This window comes from Tachysurus vachellii, chromosome 24 (genome assembly GCF_030014155.1).
Source record: "Tachysurus vachellii isolate PV-2020 chromosome 24, HZAU_Pvac_v1, whole genome shotgun sequence".
Lineage (NCBI taxonomy): Eukaryota > Metazoa > Chordata > Actinopteri > Siluriformes > Bagridae > Tachysurus > Tachysurus vachellii.
Window position 1 is genome coordinate 16,814,300 of NC_083483.1, and position 19,622 is coordinate 16,833,921.

Below are 19,622 nucleotides of genomic sequence, written 5' to 3' on the forward strand. Positions count from 1 at the left end.
GTTTGTGTGTTTGTATGTGTGTGTGTGTGTGTGTGTTTTCCCCCTTTCTCTCATCACTTGGAGAATAAATATTTTGAGTTCATGTGGAAGAGGGTGGAGTTGTTGTGAGTTCACAGTCATGTTACATTCCAGAGGAGTGTTTTATTGCCCTGGAGCTGTTTATCAGCTCAACGGGGCAGTGGTGGCTCAACTGGGGCAGTGGTGGCTCACTGGGGCGGTGGTGGCTCAACTGGTTAAGGCTCTGGGTTCCTATATCTTAGATCCTATATAATAAAATATAATCATCTTAAAACGATCTCTCTCTCTCTCTCTCTCTCTCTCTCTCTCTCTCTCTCAATGTCTCTCTCTGTCTGTCTGTCTGTCTCTCTCAGTGTCTCTCTCTCTGTCTGCTGTCTCTCTCTCTCTCTCTCTCTCTCTCTCTCTCTCTCTCTCCCTTTCTCTCTCTATCTCTCTGTCTCTCTCTCTGTCTCTCACTCTCTCTCTCTCTCTCTCTCTCTCTCTCTCTCTCTCTCTCTCTCAATGTCTCTCTCTCTGTCTGCTGTCTTCTGTCTCTCTCTCTCTCTCTCTATCTCTATCTCTCTGTCTCTCCCTCTCTCCCTTTCTCCCTCTCTGTCTGTCTCTCTCTCTCTCTCTCTCTCTCTCTCTCTCTCTCTCTCTCTCTCTCTCTCTCTCTCTGGCTCTCTGGCTCTCTCTCCCTCTCTCTCTCCATCTCTCTCTCTCTCTCTCTCTCTCTCTCTCTCTCTCTCTCTCTCTCTCTCTCTCTCTCTTTCTCTTACCCAGTGAGATATAGCGTTAAAATCAGTGGCACACCAAGAAAATAATTTATTTAACATACAAAGTCATCCTGCACATTTAAGTGGCCACCGAAGGTGCCATGTTCTTAGTTTTTATTTTAACATCTAGATGTAAATATCAGATAATTAAAGCTGAACTTCTGATTCATCTATATTAATCTAGTTCACACCCAAGTTGTCAGGCGATCTTGTGATACTGTTAACAGGATCTGACGGTTCACTGCAACCAACAGAATGTAGCATTAAAGCATTATCCCTTGACTTTTGTGTCAATCTACTATCAGCTTTATGGGTGAAGAGAATTAAAAGTACATTTGAAACGTCATTTGAAATCAAGAGAATTCTTGTGATGTATTTGTTGTGAGGTGAAACGTACACGAGCAATGTTCACATTTCTTGTATATAATACTTCCTTATAGAATGAAAGTAATTGTGCATATTTTAGAAAAACATCTTGTACGTGTTCCAGTTTTTTATAGAGTTTTGGTCTTGCATAGATAAACATCAGGACATTCCAATAAGCGTTAACAGCTTTATTTATGAGTCACTTCATTTATCTGTGTTCACAATTTTACAGACTTATCAGTAAAGAGAGACAGAAAACATTTATTTTTTATTATTTATTATGTTTCTATACAATAGTTTTTTTCCTCCTACATTCCTCCACAAGGGGGAGCTACTACTTCAGTGCAGTCTTCAGTAGATCCAACAACCTGTCTCTGAATGTTGAGAAAACTAAAGAAATGGTTGTTGACTTCAGAAGAGCACAGAGTGACCACTCTCCACTGAACATCGACGGATCATCTGTAGAGATCGTCAAGAGCGCCAAATTTCTTGGAGGTCTCAGGAAGTGTTCATCTAGCAGGGAACTTCACCTTGTCACTCAACACCAGCTCCATCACCAAGAAAGCCCAGCAGCATCTCTACTTCTTATGAAGTCTGAGAAAGGCACATCTCCCTCCCCCATCCTGACCATGTTCTACAGAGGGACCATTGAGAGCATCCTGAGCAGCTGCATCACTGTCTGGTTTGGGAACTGCACCATCTTGGATCACAAGACCCTGCAGAGGATAGTGAGGACAGCTGAGAAGATCATTGGAGTCTCTCTTCCCTTTTTCATGTACACTTACACCACACGCTGCATCCGCAAAGCCAACAGCATTGTGGACCTCACACACACCCCTCACACACACTCTTCACCCCACACAAATCCTTCACACAAACTCTTCACCCCACAATACACTGCCTTTTGTCTTGCACTGTCTTTTGTCCTATACTGTCTTTTGTCCTGCACTGTCTTCTTGTCTTGTGTCTCACACTGTGTACACCAGGTTGTACAGATACACTTTACAGTAGGTGTCTAGGACTAACTTACTTCAGTCCTTATCCCTGTGTTGTTCTATGTAGCTCCCTGATCCTGGAGAAACGTTGTCTCATGTCACTGTGTACTGTGTCACATATATATGGATGAAATGACAATTAAAGCTTCTTGATTTGACTTGCGTGTCAAGGAGTGATTTTAACATGAACCAGCATCAACACAGTGATGAATAAAACAAATGAATTGCATTCGCTCCTAGATATGAACTGAAATGTCTGAAATACATCTTTTTAAATTAATTTTAAACTTTAATTGTATATATTCACTTATTTTTAATCTTATTTCTTCTTCTTCTTCTTCTTCTTCTTATTATTATTATTATTATTATTATTATAATATATTTATCGCTTTTTTCTCTCTTCCGTTTCCATACTTCTGTAAAGCTGCTTTGAAAAAGCGCCATACAAATAAATTTAATTGAACTGAATTGAATCACAGAGAAAATCAGATCAGTGGCCAGACAACAAAAGGTTTGCTGATCTTAAATCTAAATTTAAATATAACATGCTATACAAGTTATATTGCTAACCTATCTCAGATATTAGGTCCTTTTTTATTTCTGATGCTTGGAAGCAGTTTCTAGTTGTATCTGATTGACAGTTCCAGAGATCGAAACCTTTCCAAGCCTGATGAGGTTCTGTAGGTGTGCCATAGGTGTGCTGTCATTGTGGATAGAGGTGTGTCTTTGTAAGACCAAAGCTAATAATCAGACAAACAATAACAAATAAAGCAAAAGAAAAACAATATGTAATAAAAACATGAATAGATATGAATTAATTAATAGACATAACAATTACATTTCAGAAAGATATCGTCGCTGAAACCTCGTATGTCCAAATTTGGTCAATTTCATATTTTTTCACATATCGATGCTATTGGTCAGTCCCCACGTGGGTCTGTTATTTTTACAAGTTATTAACCAATCTAAAGTCTTGAAAATAGCTTGAGTGCAAGTCTCATAACTCCATTGGACACTTCAACTGTCCACCTCTTCCTCACTCTGTGGGAGAGCTTCACGGCATATTTCTCCTCAAGAAGAGTCGCAACGAATCAACACGTCTTCTGAGGTAAATGTCTTCAAAACACTGGGCTCAAAGAAAAAAAATCTTGACCCCCGCTAGTTCTGGTGCTCGTCTGGGGACAGGAATTTAGCGCAAGACAATCCACTACAACGCGGACTAAACCCTGTGCACTGCAGATAAGGTACGGCGTTTTTTTAATTTCCTGAAAAATAACGGTTTTAGAGATACAAGGATGCCGCCTGACAGCGACGATATGCAGTGTTAAATGAAAGTATATGGATTGCGTTTGTAAGGCAAGTTTCCTTAGATAAACTTAAATCTATTTTTTTTTCATTCATGCCTCACAAATATTACCATTAATTAAAAAATGGTACCATCTTGATTGCAGGTTCTGTAAGATATGTTGCATCTGATTAACGGGGATGACCCATTTCCCATCATGCATTTCTTTCTTTCTCAGATGAAAATTATATATTTCCCGCTAAAATGTACGAACTTATTTATTTAGTACAAATTGATGTTTAGTTTTATTTTTAGTCTCTGGTATTATCAGTACTTAACATTTTGCAATTTTTATAACAGAAAATGAAATGTAGAAAAATGAAAGTCAGGAAAGAAAGCCACATATTTTGCAAAAGGGAAAAAATAAGTGAATGTGACAGTCTCATAATGAACTGCTGCAGATTGTCCTATGCAGTAAATATATATTGTAAGGAGGAGTCGTACGGCTGATGATCCATGTGCAGCAAAGTTTATTCACAAATACAGAAACAGATAGGCAGGGTAAATCACGGCAGAGACGATATCGGAGGGCAGGCAAATCAGTAACGAGAGAACGGGTAAAAGGTCAGGGCAGGCGGCAAACAATCAGGGAATCGAGAGACAGAAACTGAATCAAAACTGGAAACAAACAAACAGGAAACGCTCAGACTGACTGCTAACGCAAATCGAGACTTCGTGGTGAGGCCAAGTTCAAGGTGGGTATTTATGCGCTCCGGCTGATTTGAAACAGCTGGTGCACTAATTAGGCTCCGTGCTGGATGCTGAGGTGTTTAGTCCGGAACCGGTTAATATTCCTGAGACGCTTCTCTCCGTTGCTGGTCGGGAGGTGAGGCAGGTGCGCTGATCATCACAGATCATCACATCACTCTTGTCGGTCTCTTGTCGGTCAGCAGTGAGGCGTGAAAGGTTGGATAGATGCGGTACGTCGGAGGGAGTGCCAGGCGGTAAGAGACTGGGTTGATTTGCTTAGCGATCTGGAACGGACCCACGTACCTGGGGCTAAGTTTGCGGCAGGGCAGACGGAGACGGAGGTCACGGGTAGAGAGCCAGAACCACTGACCGGATTGATAGTCAGGGTGCTCTCGGCGATGTCGGTCAGCTTGCGTCTTTTGTCTGCGGATAGCTCTTTGCAGCTGCCGGTGTGCTGCGCTCCAGGTCTCCTCGCGTCGGCGAAACCAGTCATTAACGGCCGGCAACTCGGAGGGCGTGCCGGACCACGGGAACAGGGGAGGCTGGAAACTCAGGATGCACTGGAACGGGGTCACTCCGGTGGCGGGTTTGATGAGCGAGTTCTGTGCATACTCAGCCCACAGTAAGTATTTGCTCCAGTCGGCCTGGTTATTTTGACAATAAGAGCGGAGGAATCGGATGAGCTCTTGGTTTAGTCGCTCCGTCTGCCCATTGGCTTTTGGGTGATACCCCAAGGTGAGGCTGATGCTGACATTGAGCTTTTTGAAGAATGCTGACCAGACTCGCGAGGTGAACTGGGGACCTCGATCAGATACGATGTCTTCAGGCAGGCCGTAGTAGCGGAAGACGAAGTTACACAGCGCCTCGGCGGTTTCGAATGCCGAGCTGGGGAGCTTGGGCAGGGGAATCAGGCGGCACGCTTTAGAGAAGAGGTCGATGACTGTAAGGATAACCGTGCAGTTGTTCGAGCGGGGAAGATCAGTGATGAAGTGGAGCGCGATGTGGGACCAGGGTTGTTGTGGCATGGGCAATGGCAGCAGTAGGTGTTGCCATTGAGGTGTTGCAGACAGGGCAAGCGCGAACGAATTCTCGTGCATCCGCGGACAGGGAATACAGAATGAATAACAAAATAATACAGAATGATGTTTGAAAGCTTATAATCTATCATCGAGCGGTTTGGAGATGCTAGGAAGGAACCCAAATGTAGGACAATATCCAATGAAGAGAATTTAATAGCAATAATAATAATAATAATCCCACATACAGTAGAACACAGTTCAGGTGTGAATGTGTCAAAAATGCAAAGAAATAAGCAGGGCTAAGTCACAGCACAAACCTCATAGCAGAAAAATGGTAGCCACAGGTAACTGAAGTATGACAGTAGCTCACAGTCGCAGGTCTTTTAATCCACAGAAGTACAATCCATAGACAGGAATTAATCCACACATGGGCAATAATAATCCACAGGGGAAAAAGGGAAGAGCAAAACATGTCGGCAAGCTCAAAAACACAAAAATATAATCCAACCAGCAGGAAAAGCACAAAAACTGGAACAAAGCGCAGGCAAGCAAAGTACACAACTGAAGTTTGTAAAACAAAAGGGAAAAAGTAAATCCAACCTGGCATTTAGTCCACTGAGTCCACTCAGAACAACAGCAGTGAGAATACAGGCAATGACTTGAACAGGAGGATGACGGGATGACTCACAGATTGCGGCGTAAATGGAGAGAGATCATCTAGCGAAATTCATGCATAAACAAAGTGCTTAAATAGTGCTGCCAAGATATAAAAGTCTGGTGACCCGGAAGTGATGTCACCAATGAAAAGTCGGGTGGATGCACAACACCATGGGGAGCTTGAGCCGGACCGCCACCGGATCTTCCCGCCAAGGGAAGATTTTTAGTGGAAAGCCACACCCGTTGTGGTGTGGGGAGCTGGGTGGCGCCTGCGGTTGGCCCAGCGAGAGTAACTTTGGGAGGATTTAAGCAAGGTGGGGCGAGCTCTCCTCCACTCCAGATGACAACGTCTAACAAGATTCAAGGCCAAAGGAAACAAAGCTTCCAGATCCTGAGTGGAGAACAATGGGGGTTGATAGCCATAGGCAGCCTGAAAAGGGGATAGACTTGTGGCATGGATTTGTGGGCATACTCGACCCATACCAAGTTGGAGGCCCAGGAAGAATGATCCTCAGCACAGAGGAGGTGAAGCCCTAGATTTACATTTATGGCATTTGGCAGATGCTCAGAGTGATTATCCAGATTATCCAGAGTGATGCACAAAAGTCTTTTTAAGTATCTCACAATGAAAACACAGTTCACTACATGTCAAACATAGAATATCATCAACCTAAAACTCTGTTAGGTTTTCTTTTTTTATTTAAGGAATATAAAGGTTTTTGATCAAGCGCCGCTACCTTAGGCTAGCTGTGGACAATCAACTGTCCTTTTCCATGCATTTTGCCAATGTAACAGGCTCATACCAACACAGGCTGCTCAGGTTACATTTTCAGTCTCTTATCATTTCAAGACTGGACTACTGCAGCTCTCTCTGTCAGGTCCATCTATGAATGCAATTTGTCCTCTGCAAATGATCCAAAATGCAGCTGCACAATTTGTTTTCAACCTGCTCCCATACCACAGCACTGCTGTACTCCTCCACTGGCATCCGGTAGCTGCACACATCAGATTCAAAATGCTGATGTTTACCTACAAAGCCAAAAATGGACATGCTGCTGCTTACCTCAAATCTCTTAGTCAGAACATGTCTGAAATTTTTCTTACAGCTCAGTATATTTTCTATGTTTGCAGCAATCATCTCTTACACAACATCACTTAATCCACAAACTCAAAAAAAAAAAAAAAAAACATTGCAGTATTGCAGTACACTCATTATTACAGACGGAAAAGAACAAAAGAAGAATCTTTTTGCTTATGCCGAAAGACCTAAGACGATGAAGAAAATAGATTCTCTACTTTGTTCTTTTGCAGAGAGCATCAATGTGACCTTTCCATGTTAACATGTCATCAATCGTTACACCTAAATACTTATATGTTTTAACTTGTCTGATTTTGCTATTATGGATAAAAACAGGCATTATATGAGTATCGCATGTAGACCCAAATATAATCTCTTCTGTTTTACTTATGTTAATGACAAGATCATTATTCTCACACCATTCAAGCAAATTAGTCACACCCTGTTGATGAAAGCCAGGAATGTCCCGATCATTCAAGACAGATATTAACACAGTGTCATCAGAATACTTTAAAATATACTGATTTAACTTGTCAGTTCGACAGTCATCTGTATACAAGGTAAAAAGTATGGCGGAGCTGAAGCAACCTTGGGGTACTCCAACATTTGTTGTGATAGCAGATGACAACGTTTTATTCACTATAACTCTCTGTACTCTATTAGTAAGGAATGATATATACAGTACCAATGAATCAAATGAGGATTTACACCCAACTGTACAAGTTTTTACACCAATATGTCAACTTTTATGGTATTGAACGCAGAGGAGAAATCTAAAAACAGGGTTCTTATAGTTGTATTGGATTGATCTAAATGTTTAGAGACGATATGCACCAAAGCAGCAACTGCATCTTCAGTACTGCAACCTTTCTTATAGGCAAACTGCCAAGGATCCAGTTTATCTTTTACCATCTGAACTAAGTGCGGAAGTATCAATCTTTCAAGACATTTCACAGTTACTGAAGTAAGGGCTATTTGTCTAAAATCTTTGTATTCTCTTGGACATGGAATTTTAGGTACTGGTTTTATATATGAGGTCTTCCATCATACAGGCACAGTTTGTGTGTCAACTGAAGCTTGAAATACTGATTGCCACACCCGAGCCAGTTCATATGCAAAATTCTTTAAAAGACCCGCACACATCCATCTGGACCGACAGATTTTTTTGTGTTTATAGACTGAAACATTATTACTCCTCATTCTTATTCTGACAGGAAGTCATGGCTTGAGGAGCAGGAGCAGCCATCTTATCTGCTCAAGTTGGTGTCAGATTTTTTTCCAAATATTCAACTGTGGAAAAGAGTCTGGAGATTTACCTGTTGTTATGATGTGTTTCTTTTAGGAATGTACTGAATCTTCCTGTGATAATAGAAATTGAAGAATCCTCATAAATTTCTATTATATTTTATTTTTTGTTTCATTTGTAATTGGGTTCTGGGGTATGAGTTATGAATTGATGTTTTCTTCTCACACACATATTATTACATCTGAAAACTAGTGCTTTCAGTGTTCAGAGTTGTACCATGGTGGTAACAGTTGAACCCCTGATATACATTTGTTACAACATGAAAGTGGGTTTCAGATATTTATTTAGGATAGTGCCAAACAGTCAGACAAGCTTAGTCAAGCTTTTTGTGAAGGTTTGGATGTTGCTGTACCCCCAGTTTTAGGTTCCAGGTTTGTTGATGGTGGAGTGGCTGATCACGTATTGTCCCAGAATACCCACATATTATCCCACCTTCTGGCTCTTCCTTTTACTTATACTGTCATAGCTAGACTTGATTATTCAATAAAACATGGCGGCACATGCACACTCGCTCCCAACCTTGGTCTGCTCTGGAGGCTTAAACCATCACCGACCCCCACTACTGCATCTCGCCCACAGCGGAAGCGCCACAAGGGGCGTGAGAGAAAGCAGAAGTGGGGTAAGCGCTGAGGTATCCGGGCCAGGCTAAGGGCTAACCCACACCAGCCAGCTATCCCCACCATCGTACTAACCATGACTAACGTACGCTATTTGGACAATAAAATGGACTACATCCGATAACTACGCTCAGCTCAGAGACTGTTGTGTTTTTGTGTTCACGGAAACATGCGACGCTATCCAACTCGATCAGTTGACATGCTATCGAGCGGACAGAGCTCTCGGTGGCGGGCTTTGTGTTTACATCAATGATGCATGGTGCTACGATGCTGTTGTGGTCTGCAAACACTGCTCATTCCTTGTGGAGTTTATGATTATTAAGTACCGGCCATTCTATCTGCCGAGGGAATATACAGCCATACTGCTCATTACTGTATACATTCCCCTGAACTCCAGCAACAGCAACAGGAACGATGCACTATATTAACTGAACCAGCACATCAGTGAGCAGCAGACAGCCCACCCTGATGCTTTTCTCATCATAGCTGGAGATTTCAACCATGCAGACTTAAAGAGTGTGTTTCCAAAAATACACCAACAAATTAACTTTCCAACACGAAGTAATAACATTTTAGACTTTGTTTAAACCACACAGAGAGGACCCTACCAAGCCCTCCTCCTCCCCCATCTTGGTGCATCAGACAACATCACTTATGTTAATGCCTGCATACAGACCACTCATTAAAGTCACCAAACCAGTTCACAAACAAATTTGAGTGTGGCCTAAGTGGTCATCAGATGTTCTTCAAGACCGACTGGAATATGTTTAAGCAGGCTGCCACATACAATAACACCTCAGACCTCCAGGAGTACTCAGAAACTGTCAATGCCTACATCCCCAAGTGTATTGATGATGTAACAGTCACAAAGACCATCACTGTCCGGGCCAACCAGAAGCCATGGATGACAGGGGAGGTCTACAGACTCCTGAAGATGCGGAACCCTGCCTTCAGAACTGGGCCTGCGGACAGCCAGGGCCAACCTATCCCGCGGCATCAGAGAGGCTAAGAAGCAGTACTCCAGGAGGATATCCTATCAATTCAGTGACAGCAGAGACACTCGGAGCCTGTGGCAGAGGATACAGACCATTATGGACTACAAGCCCCTACCATGGACCAGTGACGGCAACATCTCTCTGCTGAACAAGGTGAATGCCTTCTTCGCTCGCTTTGAGAAGCAAAACAGCACCACTGCTCAGAAAACTCCACCTCCTCCCGGTGACCAGGTGATGATGCTGACCCCAGACAGTGTGAGGAGATCCTTCAGCAGGATCAATGTACGCAAAGCTCCGGGTCCTGACAACATTCCTGGGTGTGTACTGAGAGACTGTGCAGTGGAACTCACACTTCACAGACATTTTTAACATCTCACTTAGGCAGGCTGTTGTCCCCACATACTACAAATCTACAACCATCATTCCAGTCCCAAAGAAGCCGTCTCCATCATGCTTCAATGACCACCGTCCTGTTGCACTTTCTTCTATCATCATGAAGTGCTTTGAACGGCTAGTCATGTACCACATCAAGTCTGCCCCCCCTTCCTGGACCCCTTCCAGTTTGCATATCGGTCCAACCGCTTGACTGATGATGCCATCGCAACTGCCCTCCACTCATGTAGACAAAAAGGACTCATACATCAGAATGCTGTTCACAGACTTTAGTTCAGCATTCAACACTATCATCCCTCACCAGCTCAGTAACAAACTGCTCCAGCTGGGGCTCAACACTTCACTGTGCATCTGGCTGTTGGACTTTCTGACTGGAAGACCTCAGGTAGTACGGGTCAGCAGCAACACATCCAGCACCATCACACTGAACACTGGGGCCCACCAAGGATGTGTGCTGAGCCCCCTTCTCTTTGCTGACCCACGACTGCATACCATCACACAACTCCAACCTCTTTATTAAGTTTGCGGATGACACAACTGTGGTGGGTCTCATTAGCAACAAAGTTGAGACAAACTACAGGAGGCAAGTGAGAAGCCTGGCTGGGTGGTGCAGTGACAACAATCTTTCTCTGGAAGTGGAGAAGACAAAGGAGATTGTTGTTGACTTCAGGAGAGCGCACACTCAGCATGGGTTAGGGTTAGGGTTAGGCTTCTTTTTAGTTTGTGGAATAGAAAATGATTAAAATAAACATTGTAAATGTTAAAGCACAGGAGACCACTGTATGGATATGTTAGATTACATTTAGATAGAATACGATAATTCTGCTAATCTTCTGCTTGTCTCATCATGTGTTGTCAAACCTCGTAATTTCCCAGCTCAGCCGCTCACCAAAAAATGTTGGATTTTTGCCAAGCTGGTTTGGAAGATATTTAAAGAGATGCAAATGATGCTGGAGCATCATTTTCTTATCCAACACACATAATAATATTCTGCACACTAGACCAAGCACAGGTGAGTTTAAATGCAAACAGCTATTTCTGCTAAGAAAGAACTATAATGAATAATTAATTAAACAAACACATTCTTATAATTGTAATTATGTATAGAAACTTTTCATGTAATGCAAAAATGTATAATAATAATAATAATAATAATAATAATAATAATAATAATAACAAAAATAATATATTTTATTATTATTATTATTATTATTATTTTACTGTGACTGATTAGTTGGTAAAATCAAACCAATTAAACTCAATTTAAACAAGACATTTTAAAATCCTTTACCATGTTGAATTATGACTGAGAGATGAAAACTATTTGCCTGTATATGTTTATTTTATTTGTTTTAAAGGAATTTTAAGTTGATGATTGTCAATTTTTTTTTATCGTATATTTAGTTTACAATGCTTAAAATGTTCTATATTAACATAGACATCTTATACTATTATTATTATTATTATTATTATTATTATTATTATTATTATTATTATTATTATTTGATTACAGAATCAAGTCATGCTGCTGTTCCTGATGTTGACTTTGTCCTCACTGGGCCACTCGACTCCTCTCTTTAACACGTCCCTGCCACTGGACTGTGAAGATGTTTATGATCTAAAGATAAGCGTAATGGAGAACGCCTCTGTTCCCAGTGGAGTGTACACCATTTACCCAGCAGGGCCTAATAAACCTGTGAAGGTGTACTGTGATATGGGCTGCCTGGAAAATGGTGGCCACCAGGATGAGCAGTGAACAGTGCGTAAGAACAGGGATCTGTTTAAGGCTGAGTGAAATCACTCTAATGGTCAATAAAGATGATGAACTGTTTGCTTCAGGTTTTCTGAAATCTACTCATTTTTCCTTATTGTTTTTTTCCTATGTACACCATGCTGTATAATCCACAAACCAGGTGATTCAGAGGAGAATCAATGGCAATGTGAGTTTCAAAGATTATTGTTGTATGAACAGTTCTAGCTGTAATCATCACATTAATAGTGCTTTATATTCTCAATAATCAGCAGTTAAAAAACAGCACTTGATACAGCACATTCTGCTATTAGGAATTTCCTTCTTTTAGTGTGTGCAGTGAATGGTACTCATGTATAATTAAGCTCATGGTTTATTTTTAAAATAAATTTAATTCCAGGTCTGGAGAACATGTACGTGATGACCAACACAGAGAAGTATCAGCTGAGAGTGGACATGGAGGATTTTGAAAGCCCAGTACAATACATTCTATATCAGCCAAGAATCCACTAACTACATGCTGAATATCGCTGGCTACATCAACGGAGGAGCAGGTGAGCAACTCAGTACACACCACTTCTAATACTGAAAGTATACACATCAGTATTCAGACATCTTACTTAACTTAATCATCTGAATGTGGAGTTCAGAAATTCAATTTATACTGTTTGGTTGGTTGCTGAAAGTTACATGACAGCGTTTATTTGTCATTAAATGGCACATTTTATTACACTACATCATCGAATGTTCAAACTGCTTGTCACACTGTCCTCCATTGTGTCTTTTCCAGGCGATTCTTTGTCCTATGCGAATGGAAGAGGTTTTTCAACCTTTGACAAAGATCCAACAGGAAACTGTGCCGAGTCTGTGCCGAGGATTTTGGTACAGCTATTGGTACTACTATTGGTACTGATGTGTTTTAAAGCAAATGATTGTCACACAAATACTGACATTGTTTAGTTTATTACTGTTTCTTGCACTTTTTTATTGTTTAATTTATTATTTTTATTTTTAAATACATACACACATTACATATATATATTTTAAAATGCCTTTCAAGTTTATTATCTAAAGAACAATCTGATAACATCAATCATTACACAGGGGCAAATATGAACAGTATTTAATACTCTGACTAGCAGGCAGCTAGTTGGACTGGTCCTGTCTGTCTTCGACCTTAATGATCAACATTTATAGGGAAAAATACACTCATTTCCTCATACTTGATGAGCTTGTTTTTGTAAATGTGTCATTTTCATTTTTTTGTACTGTTGTGGAATTTTGGAGAAAATAACACACTGGCAGGAATGGGTAGGAGTAAAAAGGTTAACCATTTATTTGTACTGCTGTGTAACAACACCAAACACTCTGTGAAACATGAAAAAAAAAAGCCCTGATCAGTTGTTAAAATGGGTATTTATCATCAACTTTTAGTCACAAACAACATCTCATTCTAAAATTTTCCATTAGAGTACCACACCCAATTTTTATTTCAAATTAATCAGATTTTAAGTCAGAAAATTATAATATAATATAATATAATATAATATAATATAATATAATATAATATAATATAATATAATAAGCACACCTGTTAATCCAACAGTGCAGTTCTCTCTCCTTCTCTTTTGTCATCTCCAGCAATATTTTCCCAAATACCTGTAATATTTGTACTGTGTATTACATTAAACAACAGGCTTTAAAATAATACAGAATAATGTTTGAAAACTTATAAACAGAAACAAAGAAGTGTCCTACAGATTTGTATTTTTATGTACTCTGGCTCCATGCACATTGGTTTTATGCATTTCAATCGCCACTGTAATATCATCTATTGCACCATCACCCAAATATTAACACTTACTAGTCACTATATTTGCTTCCGGATTTACTGACTTAAATAACACGACCAGACCATGTATACTTTGTAAAGTATCGTCAGTTTACCTGAGTACCAAGCCTTGTTCTATTGCTATTGTTTGATTTCTAATTTTCTGTTAGTTCAGGATTTGCTCTCTTTGTTTCTATGGTTCTGATTTGTTTGCCTCGCTGATTGCTTTCTGTTATTTCCTTTGTCTCATGTTTTGTCTTGTAGGCCCCTGTTTTCTAATAAAATTCTGCATATGGATTCTACTTCTTCTTTTTCAGCCTCTGCTTCTTAGAGCCACAAACAACAACATTGAGGATGAATCTTTCCTGTCAAAAACCCATAAACATTGTGAGAGAAGATTTACTTTCATCAGTATGAAATCTTTAGCGGACAGCAAATTTACACTGTCATACAAGTTGTACACTCATTACTTTACATTGGAGCAAAGTGTCATTTCTTCAGTGTTGTCACATGAAAAGATATACTTAAATATTTACAAAAAGGTGAGTGGTGTTCTCACTTCTGTCAGATACTGTATATGCATAGCATGTGGGGAATAACATTTTTTTGGCTCATTGTTTGAGTGGAGAAATGGAACTCAACGCTGCATCATGGCCTGACCATATGTCAACGTCAATATTGATAGAGGTTGTGTTCAGGGTGTGAAGGGTTTTTAGTGATTTTTTTCTGCCCAGTTTCTGGTTGTTGTATGGCAGGGGAGCACCAATTAGTTTTACTGCTATTTTTACTGTGTGTTGCAGTCTGTTCCTATCCTGTTTTGTTGCCTCTCCAAACCAGACGGTGATGGATGTGCACAGGACAAATTCAATGACTGCAGTGTAGAACACCATCAACAGCTCTTGTGGCAGACCAAACTTCCTTAATTGACGTAAAAAGTACATCCTCAGCTGGGCCCGGGTGACACTGGGCTGTTGGATATAGTGAGGGGGAGTAGTGTTGAGGGGTCTTTCCTAAAGTCCACTATCATCTCCACAGTTTTGAGGGTGTTTAGCTCTAGACTGTTCTGACTGCCCCATAGCACCAACCGCTTCACCTCCTGCTGGTATGCAGACTCATTGCCATCTTGGCTGAGACAGATGAGCGTAGTATCATCTGAAAATTTCAGGAGTTTAACAGTTGGGTCACTTGACGTGCAGTCATTAGTATAGAAGGAGAATAGCAGCGGGGAGAGGACACATCCCTGTGGAGCACCAGTGCTGATTGTCTGAATACTGGCAGTAACCAGTACCAGTAACCTCCCAGTCTCACCTGTTGTTTCCTGCTTGTCAGGAAGCTGGTGAGCCACTGACAGATGGCAGGGTGTATAATGAGCTTTAAGAATTTGGAGTGGAGAATTTCCGGAATTATTGTATTAAAAGCCGAACTGAAGTCGACAAACAGAATCCGGGCGTATGTCCCTGGGCAGTCCAGTTGTTGCAGAATGTAGTGCAGCCCTGTTGACCAGTTGATCTCTTTGCTCAATAGGCAAACTTTAGGGGATCCAGCATCTATCTGTTAGAGTCTTTATCCATCCATCCATCCATTTTCCACCACTTATCCGGAACCTGGTCGCGGGGGCAGCAGTCTAAGCAGGGACGCCCAGACTTCCCTCTCCCCAGACACTTCCTCCAGCTCTTCCGGGGGAATACCGAGGCGTTCCCAGGCCAGCCGAGAGACATAGTCCCTCCAGCATGTCCTAGGTCTTCCCTGGGGCCTCCTCCCAGTTGGACATGCCCGGAACACCTCCCCAGGGAGGTGTCCAGGAGGCATTTGACACAGATGACCGAGCCACCTCAGCTGACTCCTCTCAATGTGGACGAGCAGGGGCTCTAATCTGAGCTCCTCACGAGTGACTGAGCTTCTCACCCTATCTCTAAGGGAGCGCCCAGCCACCCTGAGGAGGAAACTCATTTCGGCCGCCTGTATCCGGGATCTTGTCCTTCCGGTCAAGACCCAAAGCTCATGACCATAGGTTAGGGTAGGAACATAGATCGACTGGTAAATAGAGAGCTTTGCCTTGCGGCTCAGCTCTCTCTTCACCACAACAGACCGTATCAACCGCATCACTGCAGAGGATACACCGATCCGCCTGTCGATCTCCCGCTCCATCCTTCCCTCACGCGTGAACAAGACCCCAAGATACTTAAACTCTTCCACTTGAGGCAAGAGCTCTCCACCAACCTGAAGGGGGCAAGCCACCCTTTTCCGGCTGAGGGACCGGGATGATTGTAGAGAGTTTAAAGCAGGAGGGGACCTCACACAGCTCCAGTGATCTGTTGAAGATATGGGTGAATATAGGAGCCAGTTTGGTGAGCACATGCTTTGAGACAGGAGGGGAGACACCATCTGGGCCAGGAGCTTTCCTTGTCTTCTGTCTCTGAAAGAGCCGATTCACATCTTCTTGGTGAATGGTGTACAGGTAAAGCCTTTGGAAAAAGCAGCTGGAGGAGTGAGGAAAACTAGAGGGGACAGGGAGTTGACCCCTCAGGGGTAAACAAATCCTTTTTGCTAGGCTGAATATCTGTTATATGCCATTCACAACCTGCAGTTAGAGTTGCCATTCCCCAGGCTGCAGTCCCTGTATTGAGAGGAAGACTGTTCCTGGATGATATACCCTGGAATGTAGTTATAACTTAAATCTCTATAATAGAGGGCCCTTTTCCACATATGAAATGTACAAAGACCATGGTGCTTAACCCTTATGATCTTGGACGTGTGATTGCAAGGAGCAAAGGGAATGCTATAGGAACATATCTTTGAGGAAGTTGTGTCTGAAGCTCTGTGTGTGCACACATCAATATAATAGCATGGGAAAGACACGTGATGAAGTGATTATGTGCCAGCAAGTCCATATAAGGACATCTACATCACATTACTCTAACTTCTATTTGTCTGAAGGAAGAGCCAGAGGATGCAGCTTCTCAATCCCTTCTCAGAGAACCAGGTTACCTACGTAATCTGGTGTAGATCACTTTCGAGGAAACTCACCGCTGCATCAAGGCTCTATGGGAACAAATCTTTTGAGAGAGGACAAGGCTAGGAGCAGAGCTGTCTTCAGGGTCAAAACCTCCTCAGAAGCTGACTCCATGGGCTCAAAGGGGTTTCCAGCAGCCCCTCCAGGACCACAGAGAGGTCCATGGAAGGAAGGCACAGAAAAAGGAGCAGATCTGGAGGGTTCATGGGCATAGAGTACTTGGTGCACTGGGTTGTCTGGATGCTTTTGGCTTACCACCCTCACAAGTCACTCAGGTTTGCAGACTGTGGGGTGGTGGGATGCTTTAAATCCCAGGGCTCTAGCCTTTTAGCTATGCTGTCATAGCTGGTCTTGATGGCCTGTCTGCATGTTGCACATAATTTACATTGTCCATCACATGAGTACAATCATACCTAACAATTTTCTCCTCTCTCTCTCTCTCTCTCTCTCTCTCTCGCTATATATGCTACGCTCAAGCTCCCAGTGTTAATAGTTCCTAGAGATTGTTTTTTCTTACAGAGCTACTTCGTTGGATTGCTTTGAAAGACAAGATGAAAGATGAAGTTGAGGACAGACATGCTTTCATTGTGGTGGAGTCTCAAACTGCCCCCAAAAAGGTGGTTCTTCTAGAAAGAGAAAACACAAACCTGAGACCTAGAGACCTCATATGGGCAAGCACAGCATCTCGATGACTGGCCGCCATAGCCTTTTGGCTGGGCAAGAACATAACCCTTATAAACCTGAGGGGATGTTTGCCAGGATGAAAGCTCACACCCCTGAGACAGAGCTGGAATGGCCTCATGTGAAGCTGACCCAAAAGGACAATGTTAGCTGCTGCCAAAATTGGCTGTGCCTTGGCGACAGAGAGGCCACTCCCGAGCTCCCAGTGTTCAGAGTTCCTAGCCTGATCGTCTCTTCTTACAGAGCTTCTTTGCTGAATAGCTTTTACTGCTGACAAGATGGAAGCCACTCAAGCACCCAAAAAAGTGGTTCTCTGAGAAGGAGAAAACACACTCTTTTCTGGGTTCAACCTGAGACCTAGAGACCTCATTTGGGCAAGCATAGCATCTCGGTGACTTGCCGCCATAACCTTTCGGCTGGGCAAGAACATTCAGTACATGGATGCTCTGGAGATGCAGCAGTGCCAGGGCAACGTCCATGCACTTTGTAAATGTGCGTGGAGAAAGAGCTAGGCCAAAAGGAAGAGCACGATACTGGCATGCTTCGCCCCTGAAAGCTGTTGTGGAAGTTTTGAGGTTTGAGAGAATTAAAGCATAAAATATCACACCAATAGGCACGGGCAAATGTAAAAAAAGGTTCCACGGTTTATTGTGTTCAGCTTTGCAGAAGGACCCAACACTCCACGAGTAAAATCAGAGATGATGGGGCCAATCATTAATAACATCAGTATTTTATATACCGGAAAAAAATGAAACAGGACATGTAAAAGCCAAAACATCATCCACCATTGGTTTAGAAGCATCGCCTGCTCATCTTCTGACAAAACTAATCCCACGGGAACAACTAAGGTCTCACAGGAAAGGTCTGATAGATGCAGTGTTGAAAAGAAACTATAGTCACAATAACTACCAGCCATGGGAAATATAGAAGCATAGAAGGACAGATTCGTGTGAACATCTCTAAAGTGAAAATTTCCACTACAAAGCATAGGAGCATATTCCTTTGTTGTTCCTCAAACCTGAAAAACTTTCTGTGTCCTTTATACGAAAATAAGCATCTTTGAGGTCTTTTGTCACAAAGCAGTCCATGGACCTAATCAGGGACGCAATTACCTTGGGTGTAAACATCTTGAACTTGTAAGTCTTGTAAGAGTTGCAGCCCCTGCAATTTATCTTGAGAAAAACAAAATTTCGGCTCTAATAGCCAGGGTCCCTCCCTGGGAGGGTAACATGTTTCCTCCCTTTCCCTCTCTTTCCTCAGTAGCATGAGAAGTTCTTGGACAAACCTTGGGATCCTCTTAGGTACACTGAAACTGCGCACTGTCCGGTGCTAACGCAGGGTACAGATCTGTGCAAGGAAAAAAGCAGGCGCACACCCTACTGCTCCCCGAAGCGGCAGAGGCAGCGGGGCAGGAAGTATGGGAAGACTTCCTGAAAAGGATGCTCCTAGGAACCCCAGCCCATGGGTGTCAGGATTCATTCTATGCCCGCCTGGCCGAGATGATGGACCAGAGGTTCCCTCTCGCCTGACAGGTCTGGGCCTGGGCATGCTGACCAGCCTCTATTGTCTTTGACAGAGGGCTCGGCCCACCACAGAGATAACCCGCAAGCGTCTCTTCCATCCTAGGCATCACCAAATTCCCATGATTTTCAAACCCTATTTTAGCTAAAAATTCAGACATGGTTGGGGAAAAATATGCGCTGAAAAGGGATTTTCCCAAGACTTCGATACCTCGGCATCAGTGTTGTGCTACTCACTCACTCACTCACTCATCTTCTACCGCTTATCCGAACTACCTCACGGGGAGCCTGTGCCTATCTCAGGCGTCATCGGGCATCAAGGCAGGAGTACCCGGAGGAAACCCCCGAGGCACGGGGAGAACATGCAAACTCCACACACACAAGGTGGAGGTGGGAATCGAACCCCCATCCCTGGAGGTGTGAGGTGAACCACTAAGCCACCGTGCCCCCCAGTGTTGTGCTAGTTATTAAGAAATAGTAACTAGTTACAGTTACTAGTTACTTCATTCAAAAAGTAACTCAATTACTTTGTTGATTACTTACACCAAAAAGTAACGCATTACTGTTAAAAGTAAATTTTTAGTTACTTTTTT

The 19,622-nt window shown here is 42.5% G+C and overlaps 1 long non-coding RNA gene and 1 pseudogene across 1 annotated transcript; both read left to right on the forward strand.

Annotated features, from left to right (window-relative positions):
• The first annotated feature begins 3,363 nt into the window (after positions 1-3,363).
• On the forward strand, positions 3,364-12,187 carry LOC132839672 (uncharacterized). Its single transcript, XR_009647750.1, has 4 exons — positions 3,364-3,378; positions 11,111-11,246; positions 11,748-11,993; positions 12,148-12,187. It is a non-coding gene; the product is annotated as an uncharacterized LOC132839672 (long non-coding RNA).
• An 11-nt stretch (positions 12,188-12,198) lies between these two features.
• Positions 12,199-12,897, forward strand: LOC132839105 (microfibril-associated glycoprotein 4-like; annotated as a pseudogene).
• The last annotated feature ends 6,725 nt before the right edge of the window (positions 12,898-19,622 follow it).